The sequence below is a fragment of the Rhyacophila brunnea genome, unplaced genomic scaffold (genome assembly GCF_057557595.1).
Source record: "Rhyacophila brunnea isolate RB1 unplaced genomic scaffold, BYU_Rbru_1.0 scaffold_3, whole genome shotgun sequence".
NCBI lineage: Eukaryota > Metazoa > Arthropoda > Insecta > Trichoptera > Rhyacophilidae > Rhyacophila > Rhyacophila brunnea.
The window spans coordinates 57,666,637-57,688,324 of record NW_028232965.1 but is presented as its reverse complement, the minus strand read 5'-3'; the positions used below and the strand labels follow the sequence as shown (position 1 = coordinate 57,688,324).

General features: G+C 31.2%; 1 protein-coding gene across 2 annotated transcripts in view; it reads left to right on the top strand.

Annotated features, from left to right (window-relative positions):
* The window catches only part of ko (Stork-head domain-containing protein knockout), a 364,781-nt gene that overhangs the window by 138,422 nt on the left and 204,671 nt on the right, over positions 1 to 21,688 (top strand). For both annotated transcript variants that reach the window (XM_085952081.1, XM_085952082.1), the window contains one exon: positions 7,990 to 8,053. The gene's annotated coding sequence lies outside the window, so the exon portion shown is untranslated. The remainder of the gene's footprint in view (positions 1 to 7,989; positions 8,054 to 21,688) is intronic.

The following is a 21,688-nucleotide window of genomic DNA, read 5'->3' as shown; positions in this document are numbered from 1 at the left end:
CACAGAACTCGCCGGATGTGCAAGAGATTCGCGATAAAAAATTATAACTCAAACGATACAAAATATATTTCTTTATTATCATAACGAAAATAACATATAATTACAAATACTACACTCAGTTGTACAAAAGGCAATATTGTTCCATAAATCAGTTTAATAAGATACTATACTTGTATATCAATCATTTGTGGTTTTATGCACAGACATCTAAATAATTGCAAAAAGTAATAAACTTGTAGTAAAATATTGTTCGTAATTATTTAAATAAAATGATTGTATCCATATATTCAAACGATATATCACATTATGTTCATGTTTTATTCCTTAGTGTGTAGGTACGATCTCGAAGTAGTACATAGAAGATTTCAAAAGCACTACAATTTTATAGTTTACTGTTATGATTTATATTATAACATAAACGTCACAGCAAATTCTATTATAATAGATATTTATAATCAATGTAACTGTTTGTTTTCCTTGATAAAATAAATTAAAATGACTTAACATTGAAAAGTTCTTATAATTAATTTACTAATATGTATATTTAACAGCTTACCAAAATAATAGATAATATGGCAACGTTGCTTTTTTTGAAAAAATCTTTGATTTTATTTGAGTAGATATCGGCACGTGACTTATGTTAGAATGAGGATTAGACTCACGTCCTAACCGCTAAAAAATCGGATACGTAACGCATAAACCTAATTATTTACTTATTTAAATAAATATATCTGAGCAAATGCCCCACGGACTGAATTAATCATTTCACAGATAATATTACGATGTGACTATACTATTATATTAATAGTTGTGATGACATTATTAAGTGTAAACAAACTTTTTATTTTTAACACACCCGTAATCCAATATGATGCATGAATAGTCATTGGGCATACGTGATATCAGCATATTTTCTAAGAAACCAAGTTTTTGAAATCTTTAAAGTGGTCATTTTTAAAAATAATTTTCCTTGTATCATCATTATAATTTCTCCCTAAGCATATGATATATATACATATATTTTTTTGTCTTCCCCCTGTATATATCATGTGAACAACGAAATTTCTTTGATATATTCACCCCGATGTGTCGGCAAGCTATAGTTTGATCGTAGCCTAACACATATTTGACTCATCTGTCAAATCATATCCTTATAAAGTGTCGTGCTCATTTTCATTTCATTCAAGCAATATTCTTTAGTATGACAACGCCATTCGCGAGTTATTTAATAACTTTTGTCAAAGGAATATAAATAGTTTTATTTTTGATTTATTCAATAAATTTATTATTCATTGTATAGGTGATCGAATTTATTCTCTAATAAACAATGATAATAATGATCCTCTCTCTCTAATACATTTTAAACTGTAGATATTATACTGAATTTTTTAAATGGCGAAATTCATTTACAAAGTATTTCATTACCAAAATATAGCAATCAAAAATTGCAATGCTTAATTATTTTCACGGTAAATTATCATCGCCCTCTCGATATTGTATCACACTGGTGATGTTGAAAAAGTTCTGATTGTTACCTTAATAGTATCGGATTTTTTAGTAAATTTAAACAATTTGTTGAAACTTTTAGTAACTGTGACAATTATATTATAATATTATGAACTTTTTGAAAGTTTTCATTTTATTTTGATCACACTTTGAGTTGCTTAATATTAGAAAATCGTTGAAAGTCGTTCACTAATGTCAAAAAATGATTAATGAATGATATAATAGGTTGCTAAGTCGCAACTAATAATGGTAATTAGACAAGTAGTGATATTAAATAAATGTATTCAAAGATTCATGTCAAACGTGGATCATTTAAATTATCATGCGGACAATATAGTTTTTCTGATGCATACTGCTACATAGAAAATATCGAAATAGAGGATTTACTGTATACTTTCACTGCAATAATACACTATTTTGTTAATCTCTTATCATGAAATCGTTGTATAAAATTATTTAAAGTCATATCTAAAATAATCACAAAGTCTGTGCCAATATAAATTGCCAACCGAGTTAATATAACGAAATTAAAATTTAAGTTAAATAAACGAGTAACGTACCTGTACTGAATTGCAAAAATCGAATGTATGTTAATTATGCAATGTCGTCTCAGAAATGTTGTCAGCTGTTTCTGTCTATAGCTAGATTGATTAAAAGTATGGCATGGTGACTCAATATGGCGGTTGATTCTTGCAACTCCAATATTCGTTGCATTGGTTTAATTTAACCCAATGACTAAAGAAACTTATATTATAACGTAATGCATTTCAAAAATCTTCAAAAAGTATGGTTTCTTTATTTTTATGATATTTTATCCAATATGATATTATAATATATTACAATTATATTGGTTTTATATAAAATAAATACAATTAAATTGTTTTTCTACTATTTCTACTCTAGACTTGACTAGAAACTAGATCTACATACAAGTACATATTGATGAAAACAACGTGTAATTTAACCCAGAAAACGTTGTTTGAACCTATATTCTTCTCATCTATATAACATAGCGTTGCCAGCTAGATTATAGTACCCTATTTTTTAATAATTATAATAATATATTACTTTAATGGACAATTTATCATTATTTTATTGTTTTATATTATTATACTACTGTGTTATTTCTTAGGTATCGACAAACTTTGAATAAATTGAATTATCAAATAAAATAATCTTCACAAGTTATCATTATCACACTACAGCCATTGGTGGTTCTTGGCCTATTTCAAAAACTTCCTCCATCCTGGACGATCCATCGCCGACTCTCTCCTGTTGCTTTGACTGAGCATTCTTAAATTACCTATTGCGCAGCCTAACCATCTTAATTTTGGTCGTCCACGTCTTCTCTTGCCCTCGGAGGTTGCGTACATCGCCTGCCTTATAGGCATATCTTCCAACATTCTATGCACGTGGTTAATCCAGCACAGTCTCTGCATTTTCATATGCCACGTGATTTTTTCGCGCCTATACAGTGTGTACAGCTCCCCATTACACCTTGACCTCCAAATGTTACTTTCTTGAGCAGCCCCAAAGATTCTTGTCAAAACTCTCCTCTCAAATATATTCATATTAATCTTTACGTTAATACTGGGCGGAGGAGCGTTTTACACAAGGTAGTTTTGGTTTCCCCTCAGTGTCTTGTTCTTTAGAAGCATTTGGAGACCAAAATAGCACCTGTTAGCGAGGGTGATTTATTTCATCACTTCTGTTATTAGTGTTTGTGGGAAAAGACCCTAGGTAAACAAATGAATCCACAGATTCAAAAATGCCGCCAATGATAACGGTGTTATTATAAGCTTTTGCACAGTGGATAACTGGTTTGCATTTTGTTTTTCTTTCGTTTATCCGGAGTCCCATATTTGCAGCAGCTGACTTTACGGAAATAAATGCCCATTCAAGCTTTTGGGGACTGGGCAGTAGCATATGCCCATACATATTTAAATTGATTTATGGTATCTTTACGTGTAGGTACATACTTGTAATCATTACAATTTATTAAAATTTATTATTATTAAAATAGAAATTTATAATGGGATCGGATTTGTCTGTTAAACAGATATTTTCAACAATTTTCCGCAAAGCCTGTAGGAAATTTTAGCAACTGAAATTTCAACATACATAATTCGGAACACCTACTAGAAAAAATATTTTTATAAAATATTGGTGTCGACCGGGACTCGAACCCATCCATCGAATTCCAACCAATATCTTTTACAAATAAAATTTGTTAAAGATATTATGCGGATGTTGATTTAAAGTTTGAAATAACGAAATATTTTCTTTCCCAAAGCACTTGATATAAATTCAAAGTGAAGGGAGATTAATCTTCCACGTAAGGGCATAAGTTTACGTCGGAAGCGTGCCTAACGAGAACTAATTATGTTTGACATTTCTTATTCTGCGACACGACGCTGCGTGATTGCATACAATATGCTGCATACCTGACTGACATCTTTTAATTACTCTCGTGGGAAAATGTGCATATTCTTCAATAGTTGAGGGCAGTAAAGGTGCTCTAAGGCGGTGTTTCGTATGGATAATTACTTTATTGTTTCAATTAAAGCTCTAGCTTTATTGTCTAAGTAATATTTAAAATGCGTACTACCGCTATCATAGTGTCTTTCTTGTTTTCTAATATTGTATTACAAGAACATATGTTTCATAAATACTGTATTTATCTGGTTTTCTAATTATAACATCTTACTGTACGCAAAAGTAGCGTTCAATGACGTATCATAAAATATTAAAGTGATTTATATGAGTTCTATATTTTAATGTTAACCGTATTTTATTGATGTGCCTACTAATCAATCATCCAAGCCGAATAAAAAAAAAATATAATTAATATTGAGTTGTTAGTGCTTGAGCATCAATTGGTCTATGGCCTTCCACCCGAGAGTTCTGGGTTCGATTCCCGGTCACGACAAAAATATGTATGTGTTTTTCTCAAAGCCTGGGTGTTTGTGATTGTTCAAAATTACTAACAAACCACCTTGTACGAAAAAGCAAGGACATGGTTATTAATAATTCTATAAAAAAAAAAAAAACCAGTGACCGCATCAGGTATACACTAAATAACTCTTTTAAAGATATTTATATTAATTAAATAAGAAACTTATTTAACCCAACGATTAATTATTCGCAAAAGTTAAATGAATACACCAATATTAGTTAATTAACTTATTGTTGTAATTTAGTTTTTACGCCAATAGTTTGTTATGTAAAAATAATTAAAAGATAAAAATAACTTTTTATATACCACGTTTTTAAAATGTCTGTTGAATTATTATGCTCAATATGCTCAAACTTGTATTTGATATGAAGTAAATAAAAAACAAACAAACAAACAAATATATAATACTGAAATGTCATTTTGACATTTCATTTTGATTTCCATAGTAACGCACGAATATATTAAAAATTTAGTTTTCTGAAATAACTTTCCATACAAAATAGAATTAACTGAAAATGAATTCAATTCTGCTTAAAGATGGCTAAAAGTATTAAAAGAATGCATTGGCATCGTTTTCTGATATATTCTAAAAGTTTCAAATGTCTAGCTAGTCGGGAAGTTAGTTCAAAATCAATTGCAAGATTTGTACTGTACAAACAACCACCGGACAAACAAGAATACGAGCTAATAAAAACGTTGTAAAATGGTTGTAGTTATACCAGCACCAGCAGGGTAATTTTATTTTAGCGTCTCTCATAGTCTAATGTGCAAAGCACTTCCATAATATGCTGAGGGCTACAGGTTCGATTCTTGTTGAGGTCACAATACTTATATATGACTTTATCGAGCCTAGATGCATTTAGTGATGTGCTTTCTGGTATGTTATAGTATTAAAAAATCCGATAAAGTCATTGATTAAAAACAAAATACTTTACAATAACAATATTATTATCATAAAATGAATGTACTTAATTGTTTTTTTATCTTGTTACTTTAACATTAATTCCCATTGGCAATTTTAAAATAATATATTATTCAACATTAATATTTCAATCAAATCTATATAAGAATGCCCATATATAATATAGTACAACTGAAATATTTTACTAGTTTAAAATCAACAGAAACATTTTATTATAAATACAATTTCACGATGGTTACATTAATTTGTCTACTTATTTATATGTATATTGAATACTACATACCTACTGGCTACTAAAATACTTAATATGTATAATGGCATATTTTAAATTTTATTTCCATACATATGGAAATTTCATTCATGAGAATGTCAGCCTAAATTAATGATGATGATATCGTTGATCAATAAAAATATAGTTGCGTCATTGTTAGATAACATAATTATTTTTCAAAGTATTTTAAATTTTATGACCGCAAATTAAATTTTACTTAGAAAATAACATTCGCTTTTTTGCAACTCCATTCTCATAATAATTATAAAAGTATGTAAGCAAGTAAAAGTGATTTCATGAACGATATCATAGATTGTTGCACGATGCGTAATCTATGTATGTAATTAAGTTTCCGATCCCATCTAAGAACATGATACCGGGTATAAATATTGTAAATTGGAATATTGTGTTCAGATACTTTATTTTACAAAATGTAAGAATGAAATCGGCTATAAACTATTTAAAAATTACGTATACACACACTTTTGTTTTAATAAATATCAATGAGTCAACATATTCAACTATAATAATAAAATTAATTAATAAAAATGAGGTTTTTCTATAAAAAAAATCTGTGTAATCCGTAATCGGTTTTGTATTGTGGTGGATGAAATTGTAATGATAAAGCTCTTCGGTAATTTTTCTCATATTGTGTAATAACTTTTCATTGTAACTATTGTGATAATGACGATTACTAATGTAACAATCACTACATAAATTCTAATGGATTCAAGCTCTGTACTATTCCATTTAAGTCGTTATTTGCGACCCGTAGGGATAAGGTAGAGTTAAGGGTGTTCGTTGTCAGTGTGTGTTTGCCTTTGGTCAGTGTACACGACGCCTGAAGATGCCGAAAGGCGAAACCCAGGTCGCAAATAACGACTTAAATGGAATAGTACAGAGCTTGAATCCATTAGAATTTAAATTCAAATTTCATCAAGTACCTTCGGTCGAAAGTATTAATATTAAAATCACTACATATTATTATATCACTAGGTTATTGTGAATTTTATATATTATATTATAGCAATTAAAACTCTATGTAATCGTGTGTAGGTACTTATGTAATAAAACACATTTACGTATATCCTGAATACGTCATATGGTAGTGATTCAAACATTAAGCTTTGTGCTACAGCGATGTGTCATGTAGAAGTGCATTCCAGGCATACTGCAAAATAACGAGAAAGAAAGCCTATTAATAGCGAAATAACATTGGCTGGACATGACTGTAGTTAATAATTTCTCCAAAGACGTACTATATAGCCACGAGTTAGCCCTTCTTAACGTGCTCAATTGACGAATTAATTATTATAATCACCGGTACTATAAAGGAAATGAGGGTCTTGTCCGATTTCAGTAAACATTTTTACATCCTTAAATCTGTTACAAGTTTCCACTTCTGCCTTATCCCCAATAATGCTATATTTTCATACATAGATCAATAAATTCAACTTAAAACTCCCAATTCTCAGATTATTCCCCTCCGGTGCTTTAAAAAGAAGCTTCTTGGGTATTAGGGTGTTTTTCATATTTTAAATATGGCTTGCACGTACACAATGTAATTATCCCACTTCTCCATCTCCTCACAAATATGTGACGATAATATAGTGATTACTGTACAATTAATTCATTGTTTAGATTCTGAGTAACTATGTAGAAGAAAAAACCAATGACAAAAATAATTAGTAGAAGAAGCTATAACGATGTAAGAAAACACGAAATAAACGAATTTTTTTATTTTATTATGCACGGATATTTAAAAAAATAATTCTAGCTATCGATAATGTATAATACATCATCATCCTCATCAGCCTGAATCTCTCCACTGCTGGATGAAGGCCTCTCCAAGCCAATTCCACTTCTCTCGGTCCTGTGCGTTGCGTTGCCACGTACTTTTGCAAAACTTATATCATTTCATCGATCCAGCGGCCTCTAAGTCTACCTTGCGGACGTTTTGTACATATTGGATACCACTGGATGACTAAATTTGTACAACAATTGTCTCTTCTTCGCACTTTGTATCCAGCCCATTTCCATTTGAAGTTTTTAGCTAACTCTATTTAATTGTAAACCCTTGTCTGTCTCCTTATCCACTCATTCCTCTTTTTGCCCTTTCGCTTTATGCCCAGCATGCACTTCTCCATACCACGTTGTGCTACTCTAAGTTTCTGGATCTCTCTTTTATTTGAAGTCCATGTTTCACACGCATATGTAATTACATATATAATATTATATAGATTGTTTTAATGACGACTTTAATCAAAGAAAATAATATAAATATATGATGATAACACTGTGTCGTATAATAACATTTATTTCTTATCTTTCCAGAGGGTTCCTCACTCCACCAGCAGTCGCCGGTAGTCTTCATCGGCAGGTTTCCTTGCGCAGTGAGGTGAGTTATGATCAAGTGACCGGTTGACTCTTGACCCGTGTCGACCTTAACTGTTCTTAGAGATCGCTATCTTTGAGAGACCGCTTTTGCCATACATCAATCCGCCTGCAGCAGTTCCAGATTCGAGATCACGCCATTTAGAGACATTGAAAGTTTTACCACCTTATTATTAGCAGCTTTATTTTTCCATCGCACAGTCCATCAAGCAGGTCATAAACTGATTCGAATAGTTCATATGGTGATCTAATGAGTCATATATATGGTTTACTTTTCGTTTAAGAACTTATTATAACAGTGAGTTTAAAAGTAATATTATTACTCTGATTTTTCCACTTTGTAAATAAATACACTTAATATTATCTCAAAATATCTCTATTATAGAATAATGAGGCCAATGCCCAAATCTTAATTTGTACATTGCTGGTTGGAATCGCGCGGTTGGCTAAATTAAATACACGTGTTGTTTTTCAATGTTTTTTGTAGTTATATTTCATGCACAATATTTCTAAAAGAATGCATGGATACTGTATGGATATTTCCTGTAAAATAAACAGGCTTAAGAACCACACCGGATATCAATAATATTATTATGGGTGTATTTAATGTTATATGCCCAATATCAGTAGCGAAGATTCAATACTAAACGATTTTTATTCATTTAACTGGACTGAAAATCTCACGCGTAAACAATGAACCAAGAGTGTCAGAAACTAGCGCACATTAAATACAATTAAATTATTTAGTCTGTAATAGTTATTAATATAAATTATTTTACACAAAAAGAGACAAGAAATGTTATTTTCTAATCAAGAATAAATATTTAAAATGAACCAAACATTAATACAATAAAAAAAATATTTTTCGTACTATTTCTAAAATGTATTTATTTATTACAAAGCCGGTTTTATTTTTACGACGTCTTAAATTGATAAGTAAAAAAATAAAGACTAAACCAGATTATATAAAAAAACTAAGAAAATTACCTTTTTTTGTCAACAACAAGTAAATTACATAGCATTGCTATATAATATATTGCAGGTATATTAATATCACACGTTGATCGCTGTTCTTATAGTTTGTTGTAGTCGTTAACCTTCGACCAACAGGTAGTCTTCACCATCGCCTAATAATTTATTATCTTTTTTATGTTTTAATCTCTCATTTTATTAATAGTAACATAATAATTTATATCAGTACGTTCACGGATAAGCATAAACAAAAATAGCGGTTATTAGTTTAATAAATACGTAAAATATTCAACGAAATACCCTAACCGAGAATGAAGAATTCTCTTTTAGTATTTCCCATACAAATTGATTCAAAGGATTAATAATAATTTGTCTTTCTCTCGTAAAACATCAAATGTCATAATCCGTTTATTAATCACAAATAAGTCATCATATTTTGCTGTCGCAGTATCATATATATACGACTCAAGAGATTGTTTTTTCACGTAAACCGTATATCACGAAGGATTACATTATTATGTCTGCGCAGTCACCTGAGAGAAAGTTCAACTTCGCTAAGAATAGGGAATTAATTATTAGTTCCAGTAAATGTTGTATTGAATCAAGTTGAAGCATGAACTTAAATAAAACAATATGTTAATAATAAATGGCTATTTGTTATCCATACCTACACGGTGACTACAAAATATATTATTAAAATAGTTTTAAAAAAAAAAACTACAATCTTTACGTGGCGTTGAATTGAATTAGCCCAGATACCTAGCAACCAATAATAGTGGATTGGATTACGGATTTCTACCGAAATAAATTTTCATACAAAACAGAATTAACTGAAAATGAATTCAATTATACTTAAAGATGGCTAAAAGTATTACAAAATGCATTGGCATAGTGTTCTGATATATTCTAAAAGTTTCGAATGTCTAGCTAGTCGGGAAGTTAGTTAAAAATCGATTGCAAGATTTGTACTGGATAAACAACCACCGGACAAATAAAAATACGACCTAATAAAAACGTTGTAAAATATAATTGAATCCCTGAATTCACTGCGCGATATATGTTATTTGCGTTTCTCAATTCTGCCACTATATTCAATGTTGTGGTACCGGCAATCATTAAATTGCCGATTTCGGCCACCTAATTATTAAGCAGTTAATTATAAATAAGTATCTGTAGTAAAACTCTTAAATAATATATTTTATAATAAGAGAAGACAGCGCACGATATTAACATTAATTTTATGTGTATTTTATAAAAAGAAGTGTGTTAGATTTTTTGTTTTGTGACCTATCTAGTTTAGACGGTCAAATTATTTTTTTCACGAGACGGAGCGATAATTTTACCAATTTCACGAACCTTCGGCGATTCGGTGTGCTCCGGTCCATTTCAAGCCCTGCATAAAGAATAATATACGTTACCGCGTAATATTGTAAGTAGTTATACTTACATGTTTTGTTTTTTATCAAGTATGGGATGAAATATTTGTTTCATATTTATTAAGATAATACCCACCCTATAGAATTAAAGATTAGTCGATAAATTTTAGTATCTCGTTTAATATTGATGTATTACATTTAATCGGACCTTAGTTTTTTCAATCAGTCACGTTCCGCGCCAGTTTTAAGTTCACTTTCTATCGGTCTTTTTTACGACGATAGTAAAAGTTTGTGTGAAATTCGAGTGCCCCGCTGACGGTCTGTCATAATCATAATCCAAATACATTTACGGTTTATGATAGACAAGGGCAGCTCCTAAGTAGTCTTAAACGAGCCACTCTGTCGACCTCAGATATCGATCAGACCCAACGCATTCGATCGATTAAACCTTTTCACTCGGTGCCGTTCTATTTTTTCTTTTTGTTATCGATACATTGATGCATTAATAACATACCTATAAACGCACATGAGTATATTGACAACTGACAGAATTTAAGGTCAATGTTAACAGTAATGTGAATTTAAATGAAAATGAGATTATACATTATACTTACATATATTTTTTCATGAATATAGTTTCTACCACTCCTGCTAAAACTTTGTGTACCCTTAATTAAATAATAAGAATAGTTTGTAATAAGAAGCCAATAAGGAGTCTTGGAAATACATTTCCATCCGCGGAATTGCCTTGTTATCTTTCTGTGCCATATCCGTTATCGGACGTAGACAATTCTTCATAATTTTCCTCAGAATTGCACATATATATTATATTTAATTACAAATGTATATCTGGATCAAGCGCGTGGGTAATTGTAATGTTATATTTGTCTTTGTTTTTATTACCTCCCTCTGAGTTACGAATTGAAAAAAATAGACAACCTTCCATTAAAATGACTCTAAGGATATTATATTAACATTACAAGGACTATTATTATTATCGAAAAAAGCAAAAATTGATTTTTTTATAAATATATTGCGAATTCAATAATATTATAAATGAGCTAAAGTATCCAGGTTTATTCGGGGTGTTTGACCACCGCGCTCTTTAAATAATGAAATTTTCAAAATCAATTATTTCGAAAAGTAAATCGACAACGCTTATTTTTTTTCTGGAAATCGACCGTGGGGAATATATTAGTGTCGATCTCGAATTTATAACATTATTAACAAAAACGTTTGTTTTTTTAAATGATTTTTGTAACATTATAAAACGATTTATTTCGAAATTAGTACCGTAAATGTACGCTATATACTTTTATTGGTCATATAATATTGTTAGTTTTCCATATTTATAATATAGGTACTTTTTTCTCCATGTCCGTTTTATATGTATAGCATATGGACACATTATGGCGCATTCAATAAGCCTTATCACTCGTTAGTGTGTTGTGTCTTCCCATGTATTTTTAGGTCATACCGTATCTCTACCGTATACATTTATAGATGGTTGCTAGAAAAACTATCTTGGGGCATCCATTGGACGTAGCCGAGAAGTTTGAACGCTGATTTACTACCGTAAAGCAGAACCACCAGTGTGCAATTACAGTTTAATCGACGGCATAAGGATTTTACTAAGAACAGCTATGAATTTCAAACACTCCGTACTATGTATGCTCCAGTCATTTCCATTATGATAACTAACTCTCTTTGCAAACTGGTTATCCATATATAATACTAATGATAGTACCGAACTGTTATCAATAAAAACATATCTACGCATATCGATTCATGCGACATACATTAAAAATTATACGATAAACCTCAGTAACATAAATTTCTCCGGAAGAGTGTAATTACATACATCTGAAATCATAATCTAATAACCATGTTATTCTAACATCGATGACCATAGGTAATCTAATAATCTAACATGTCATAGTTCTCTTAATAATAACGTCGAAAATGTTCGTCCGAGTAATACGTTTTGAAGAATAAATTTATTATTAATTTCTATAAAAGCTATGATTATCATGAAACCTTCAATTAGACATCAACGCGTGGTCGTGGTTCAAACTCGCCGTGTAAACGACTTTGGCAGAAAATTACTACCGTAATGACACAGTATAACTCATATGGGTCCCTTTCCTCCAATCTGACAGCACCAAGAACTCAATTTTAACCACTTTTACTCTTCATCACGATTTAATGGAAAAAATATGCTGCCGATCATTACACGAAAGTTGAACGTTAATGTGTAATTCGTAATAGTATTAAATAAAAAAAACAACTACGCCGTTTAATTCGTTACATACTCTGAAATTACATATTTGTAATGATTTCCGGATTAAATTACTACTGCAGGACTTTTCATTCGCATTATATGTTAAGATGGCATGACTTCTCTTCATATGGAATTCTATTATCTTTATTACTTTTTTAATACACTTGAAGCACTTACTTCACTTAAGAGTGGTGCTACTCTTTATTATTTATTATAAACGCAATTTTATAACCATAGCTTTGACATGATAAACAATATCGTTATAAAAATAAATTATTGTGTCCGATTATACTATTTACCTACACATTTTATAGAGAACATCGAGTTGAACAGAATCGCTTGTTTTAATTATAATTTAAGCCATTTTTCCAATTCACTTATATATTTGGATGTAGAAATTTGAATTAATAACAATCACTTCTCGTAAAATGTCTCTTGAAATACATTCACGTAAGCTATATTAGCACTTTTTGACATAAGAATAGAATAGTGACCTAGAAATGATAGCTATAATGAATATTAAAAAAATATAAATCATGGAATACAGTGGTTTTTTTTCGTTGAGACGATGAATTGTAATCCATATGATTTGAGCCCTTGGCATCTTTCTCTACAATTATTTAAAGCTTCTTAAAAATATAATAAATAACCTAAAGACATTTCATGGGTAAAAAAATACCAACCGTGAATATATATTTGTTTACTAAGCAGCAGTGCCATCTATTTATTTTCTAAGTATCCATTCATCCGTCTCTAATAGGCTTCACATTATACATAGATATTATAGTCACAGTTTTACTAAATATGCCAACAAATGCTTGCTATAATCCTTTATAAAGTTTTTTTCTTATGTACTTTGATAGTGTTTGTCCTTGAGAGCTGACTCACTCGCTGCTTCAATATATGAAATGGGTGTGGCTCATATGGCTGACTGACTTAGTGGACAAAAAGTGTAAATAATTCCGTCAAAGCATACTTGAGTGTATGACAAACTTAATCTTGGGTAACTGCTTCTGGAACGTTTCCAGTCATAAAATAAATCGTGCTTCACTACTACACTTAGGGTCCCGTGATAAGCCGGATTAAGACCAGGTATAGTTCGGGGGGGGGGGTAGTTTGGCAGGGCCATTAAAATTAATGAATATCAAGCTAATTAAACAACTTAAGTTTTTCCAGGTTGTTTTCGTCCAGCACAAACTGGAGTCTGGCGTAAGCAGAGTGTGTCTCTAATGCAAAGCATGTAAAGCTCGATAACAATGGACTCGTTTGGCAGTTTGTGAGACTCTTAACACCCGCATCCAGTATGACATTTTAAAATCCACAAGTTCTTATTTGTCCCTCTATGTCATTACCATAAGACTCGGAGTCATATATCCATAATTAGGTAGATATATAAATTATGCACATAATATTTTTTTTTTAATGGAGATCACCATACTAGATAAAATATTTCCAGGTTTCAAATGAGTTGTATTTATTAACGTTTTAATTTCACCGTGAGAAAACTTAAGTATTTTAAGCCTATTAACCTCGTTTTTATCAATATTTAAAATTTATTTACATTTAAAACCAAATTGAATATAAGCGAAAGTAAAAAAAAATACATTTATTTGTTTTAATTATTGAGTAAATATAAAAATGCAACATTATTCATTTAGTTGCTGGCTTAATTGATTAAAGTACTCCCCCGGGAAGTAAATGATGTGTATTGAAATCCCACACTAGATCCAAGATTTTTTATGAGTATATTTATCAGGCTTTTCTAAGTAAATATGCTAACGTGGTTTCGGTGTTTACCTATAGTTTGAAATAAAGCAATAATTCTCAAACTAAAACATATTTTAATATTTTTATTGAACCATTGAAATAAGTGACATATTTATATATATATATATATATTTTAATATTATTCCATTTTATAAAATCGTTTTATTCTGATGTTATGTTCTACAACGCTACACATATGTACCTACAGTATTAATACAATTTAGAGTTCATAATATAAAAAAGTTACTCACGATATTTCTACAAATAATTGAAACATTTTTACATTCGCAAACATCTCGGAATTAGCCGAGAATGTTTAAAATACCATGGCGTGTCTGTTTGTTGAAGAACACAAAAATAATTATATGTTTTGGTTGTGCAAAATTAATTCTCCGTGCATTACGGTAAATCACAAAGCAAACAGCAACTCCCTTTCAGTCTGACAATTCAATTTTCTCGTAAGTGTTACAACTTGACTTATTAAATAACTTTTTAATGACGATCGTTTCCTATATTATATCTTACGTGTCCTTTATAATGTTACTCTAAGAAAAACCAATTTATATATGGACGACGTAAAATTATTGAGGACATTTTTAGTTAACATCCAGGCTTTGCACAAATTTAGTTCTTTAAGTAGGTCCCTATTTCTTCTTTCGACCATGTCCGATCCTAATGGGATCATATGGGTCTCCACAGAGTGGAGGTTTGTATTAACAGATTTTATATTTACGAGAAATGGATGTCAGCCACTTGCTCAACCTATTAGGTCCATACTCTGACTCATACACAAAATTAAAAACAATATGTGTACTTGCCAGAACCAGGATTCGAACCTGGGACCCTCGACACTATAGACCGGCGCTTAAGCCACGAGGCCATCGTGGGCGTTCCTTATTTACAATCTTAATTAATTAACCATTTCATCCAACTCATTTCGGCACAAAATTTAGTTGCAATAATAATATTGTCGGTGTTTTGTAAAAAGCACGAATCAACCATTTTGGTGAAATCGATATTTTAATGAAAAAACAATATCTACCTCACTAGCTTTGATGTGTAAAAATTGCGAATTTATATCTCCACAGGAAAGTACTTAGAAACGATAATCGTAAGGGGGGATATCCTCTTAGTATTGCGAATAAAAAGCGAATGTGACATATTAGACCTTTTAAAATATTATATTATAATGCCTATCATAAGGACAGTATTCTTTCTAAGCTATATTATACACTTCTTAGACATTTATAATCATCCACAAGTAATTAATAAATAAATTTCAAACGTTAAAAATCCTCCTGTAAAATAGCATTTTGGTTAATTCGCCTTTTTTTGCAAAATACCGACGATATAATAGTAGGTATATGCGTAGTAATTTATTGTCAAAACATAAATTTGATTTTGATTTTGTTAAAAATACATGGATTCACTTTTTTTCAGAAGTATCTACTTAATTCTGAATTTATTTTGCAACAAAGACACATACATCTTAATAATAGAATCTGAGAATCCAGGTTTCAATAATGTATAAAAAAATTAGAAAACAGCGTACTACTGATGGATTTTTTAGAGGTATTTTTAGCGAGTAAAATAGTAAATTTAACGTATGGAGTTGAATTAGATTTATCAATCGTTATATAATATCTTATTAACATTAACCGTAATTCAATGATTGTTGAATGAATTTTGCTTGCTGTCAACTGTGTTTTTTACATATTACATAGAGAGGTGTTTGAAATGTGTCGTCGCCTTGTAACAGTAGATGGATTACAAAATATATCTACAATAGGCGACAAAATAGAAGAAAAAAGAAGAAGAAACAGAAATGGCAAACCGTAGCGTAACATCACTCCGCTTCCAGGTAGAAAGGAAATAAACGCGGTGGTGAGGTGAACTAATCGAGATCATTCTCTTCTATTATACCCGCCATTCACTGGTTCTTACGCAGTAGTTCTTTTTATACCTTTAATATACGGGAAGTTGAATTAATTTTATTATTTTGGTCTATCATACATACAATCGTAACATATGATGTATCATTTAATTAATAATTAATTTTATATTGTAATCTCGAAACAAAGAACACATTGATATATTTTTTACCACATTTAATTATCATGCTAATAGTATCTAATGGCCAACTAATGGTTCTTAGCGCTGAAAGACTTTTAATACTATACTTGAAGGGTGATGGAAATCAAAAAGTTCTTATTAATGAGAGCATCATACTATTTCATATAAATCAGTTTTCGTGATCAAAATTTTTAATTTATTATTTATCGCAAATGCGTGGTCACACTTTAGTGGCATAAACAAATATAATAGATATATAAAAACAGATTAAATATCAAGAAAATGTGGTCAATTTTAACTTAAGACAATTACATAGGCGTATAATGATATTATTTAATCAATTCTTTGTTAAACAAAGAATAGCTAATTACGTAATGACACAAAGATCACAACAGCAAAATAATAAATTTTATAAAACTTTCTATACATATATCGGTGTTCATAGCAATCAATATTTTATTTTTGATAATAGTGTGACAAGAAAAATAGTTATTCAGGAAAAACATTGTATAATATAATTACTGTAGAATGAAATGATACATAGAAAAAGCTTACTAAAGGATTAATGAAAAAACAACCAATTTGAGATTCCCAATTATTGGTATTCAAAATATTTTAAGAAAACGTGTAATATGTTTTGAATAATTATTACAATATCTATGGTATCGTGTAATACTAACTATCGGATATGTGCATGATTGTATCAAAGAGTTGTCTAGTTTGCGAGAAATGGCCATAGTTTTTGAACCAGACCGCGGTCGAAGGTACGGCGAGCCGTAAGTAACCTGCACACCGAACAACACACTTGACCTTATAAGGGACTAACCTACCTCAGCAAGAAATCAAGGCCGTGAAATCGAAAATGTAACTAGACGATCACGTACCGCGCTGGCAGTGGTTTATCGCACAGCGCGGGATTCATTAGCGTCAATTTATTATGGAATTCATAGTCTACATACGGCGGCAATTTGAATGAGAAATGGTGGAAAATTGAACGAAAGGTAAATAAATACATCTAAGTCAAATATCTCAAGCCATGCAACTGATTTATAGTGACGAACGTTCACTTTAAACGTCTTTGCCATTTTACGTCTACTGACATTTAATTATGGAATTATAGTGCATATAGACACCAACACAAATTTTGTCATTAACAGCGAACCAATCGAACGTGTGACTCATTATAAATATTTAGGTACATGGGTCAATGAGAAATGGGACCAGTCTCAGGAAATAAAAACTAGAATTGAGATCGCAAGAAGCGCCTTTCTCAAAATGAGACGCTTCCTTAGCAATTGAGATCTTAACTTAGGTCTGAGACTGCGTATGGTACGTTGTTATGTTCTCTCAATTCTTTTCTATGGTATGGAAGTATGGACGCTAAACCAAGAGATGTCACGGAGACTTGAAGCTTTCGAGATGTGGCTGTATAGGCGCATCCACAAAATTCCTTGGACTGACCGGGTGACAAATGTTGAAGTTCTCAATCGAATGGGGAAGGACCGAGAAGTTCTACGTAGTATCAAAACCAGGAAACTACAGTACCTCGGCCACATTATGAGAGGACAAAAATACAGCATTCCCCAACTTGTCATTCAAGGTAACATCAATGGGAAGCGCAGCAGAAGACGGCACCGCTTTTTGTGGCTTAAGAACCTCCGTGATTGGTACGAGTGCAGCTCCACTGAACTGTTCCGGGTAGCAGACGACAAAGATAAGATCGCCTTGATGGTGGCCGACCTCCGCTAGGGGATTGCACAATAAGAAGAAGATAGTGCATATTAAAATGTCTGATCAGAATAATTTTGATAGTTAAAACAATTAATTGTACAGTGTAGAGCAGTGGTTCTTAACCTTTTCGAAGTCACGGTGCACTTTTGATCATAAGAAAAAATTGCGGTGCACCAAGGTCAGAAAACAAAAAAAAAATATATGCGGACATAACTTTTATTACAAATTAAACAAATTACATAAAAGTCAAAGAAAAAAATATTAAAGAAAACATATATACATATTTCGATATATTCGATTGCCACAAAAATGATGCTTTTGCAAACATTAGTGTTCTCGATATTTCTATACGGAGTCGTGTCGTGGACCCTGAAGGCAAGAGGACGAAAGACAATTGATGCCTTTGAGATGTGGTGTTGGCGCCGAATGCTTGGCATTTCTTGGACAGAGCACAGGACGAACCAGTCAATCATCCAGAGACTGAAGATAAAGGAACGGCTCTCGACGATATGTCTGAGAAGAATTCGGCAATTTTTTGGACATATTGTCAGGCGCGGACCGGACAACCTGGAGAGACTGGTAGTTTTGGGTAGCCTCCAGGGAAGGCGAAGCAGAGGAAGAGCGTCTGCGCGATGGAGCGACCAAGTGAAAGAGTTGACTGGGGGCACCATCCATTCTGCCCTGAGAGAAACGGAAGATCGAGAAGGATGGAAAGTCTTAGTCGCTCAAAGGATGGCGAAATTTAAATGTGGTGACGATCCTCAGCCATGAGTGCACGACCAAGACGAAGAGAAGATACATATTTCAAAAAACTGTAAATATAACCCTTAACAAAATGGAATTTATTTGATGTGAAAGTCAATTAATCTGATATTCGGATTTTGCATATTTCACACTTTTTCTCACTTCAGTGTGAAAAAGCAAACATTCGTTCTTAGCTTCCATAGAAATGCAAAGTTTTTTTTTTAAATGTCTCGATTTGATGAAATTTACCATATTATTTACAACTTGGTCAAGTACAGGTTTCAGTGCTGCTGGTAATGTTTTCGAAACTATAGATTCCCTGCGTATCGATCGATTCGGAAAAATCGAAATCAAATTGTTCGGCTTTCATAATTTCGCGAAGGACTTTTTCGGTTTTCATTATATCGTGGATTTTTTCTGCTTTTATCATTTTTTCGCGGTGCACCGATTAAGAACTACTGGTGTAGATTGTCAAAAATAATACGATTGGATATTATATAACGTGCTTACTGTCTAGTGAATGAATACCTACCATCGAAAAAGGACTTAAAGAAATTAAATTCTAATTGATAAGAGTTTTTTACTATTACATATTATGTATTAGATTTAGCAACCCTGGTTTCCATTTTCGATTGAAGTTAACTTAATAAAAATTAAAGTTGTAGATATAATTTTTACACTATATGTTTTGAGATTCGTAGTATTCCATGACACCCGGTTTTACTTGCTTGGGTTTAGCCTTTCGGTATCTCCTGGTTATATATTTATTAATATGATTTAAGTCCTAAAGTAATATAACCAAACCAAATTCCCATATAATATTAATCTGTAGCTAATATAATATTATTTTTTGGCAATTGTATACTTATAATAGAGCACGATAAAATACGAAACCCATGTCGTCAATAGAATAGTACAAAACTCTTATTAATTACAAGATTAAGTAGTGTCAGAAAAAAATATATAATTTAACTTTTTTATCGAATATTATTACGTTGCGACAGTAATCAATATAAAATCGAAATTGTACAACCTATTCAATCTCTTCTCTTCTCTTCTTGATCGTACACTCATGGCTGAGGATCGTGACCACATTTGAATGTCACCATCCTTTGAGCGACCAAGACTTTCCATCCTTCTCGATCTTCCGCTTTTCTCAGGGCAGAATGGATGATCCCCCAGTCAGCTCTTTCACTTGATCGCTCCAGCGCACAGGCGCTCTTCCTCTGCTTCGCCTTCCCTGGAAGCCACCCAAAACTACCAGTCTCTCCAGGTTGTCCGGTCCGCGCCTGACAATATGTCCAAAAACCTGCAGAATTCTTCTCAGACATATTGTCGAGAGCCGTTCCTTTATCTTCAGTCTCCGGATGATTGACTGGTTCGTTCTGTGCTCCGTCCAAGAAATACGAAACATTCGGCGCCAACATCTAGGTAAAAAAAATATATGTGTTCAATATATATGGATGCAACGCATGGTCGTAGTAGTTTAAGTAACGAATGGCTAATAACCAATCACTGTAAAATTGCTATAAAAATACCAACATTTAGAAAGTCTCTTTACTGCGACTTAAATAGAAAATCATAAGCTATCTTACACATTTTTATGTTAATAATTTTTTGTTGCGTATTTCAAACAACATATCAATGTTGTAGTAAATCGACATCATTATGTTAATTTTATATTACGTTAAGACTTTATAATAATAAAATAATATTATATAATTTTTTTAAATAAATAAAAAAAAATGTTTTTAAAATAAATGGACTGACAAATAACATTCACTTTAAAAAATAATAATATTAGTAATAATCTTTCCATTCAAAAAGTGAAATTATTATTAATTATAGTGATAAGGATAATTTATTTAACAATGATGGTTCCTTTAATATTTCCCACGGCAAACAGTTTTTTTTTTCATTCTTGTTTATGTTTTAACAACTAGAATGATGTAGGTATTAGACACATTATTTTTGACGAAGTTCCGGAAGATTTTATCAATTTTTAAGATAATAATAATAATTGAGAAATACTTTAATAAGTAATATCTTTTTTATAAGTATAAATTAATAAAAAAAGAGAAAATGAATTAAAAAATTAGAATTACTTAAGTGATCTATTCATTGTTATAAATAATGACGATTTTTTCAGTACAAAATTTATGGTAAAAAATGTACTTAGTTTTTCACGAATAAGTTTTTAAATTCGCACGATTATTTAATAATTGGCAACCTTTTTTTGCAACATGGCGGAGAGGAAGAGCATTATTATTATTTAATGAAAGTAAATTCAGTTGTCATTATTATCTGGTTCGTGCACTTGGCATAATAAGAATCATAACGCGAACAATGTTCTGACAAGAAAATCAGTTCACTTCAGCGCGTAATGCACATTTCGTTTTGATATGAACTTTTATACACATACAATTTACGTCATTCTATTTAGTACAGTAATGATTTAAAAGCAATTTGAAAAAATATCTTATACAGTAGTTTTCAAAGTACATACGGCGACTAGTTCACCATATTGTATATTTATATTATGTGGTATATTGTATATTGTTATAGGGTACCATATTGTTTGAAAAATATATGTAGGGAATTTTAATTCAATTCGCTGATGTACGATCACAAAGATAGATACAAATCCTTCAATGAATAATTATTAACTTGAGGTGATAACAAAATTTTAGCGCAG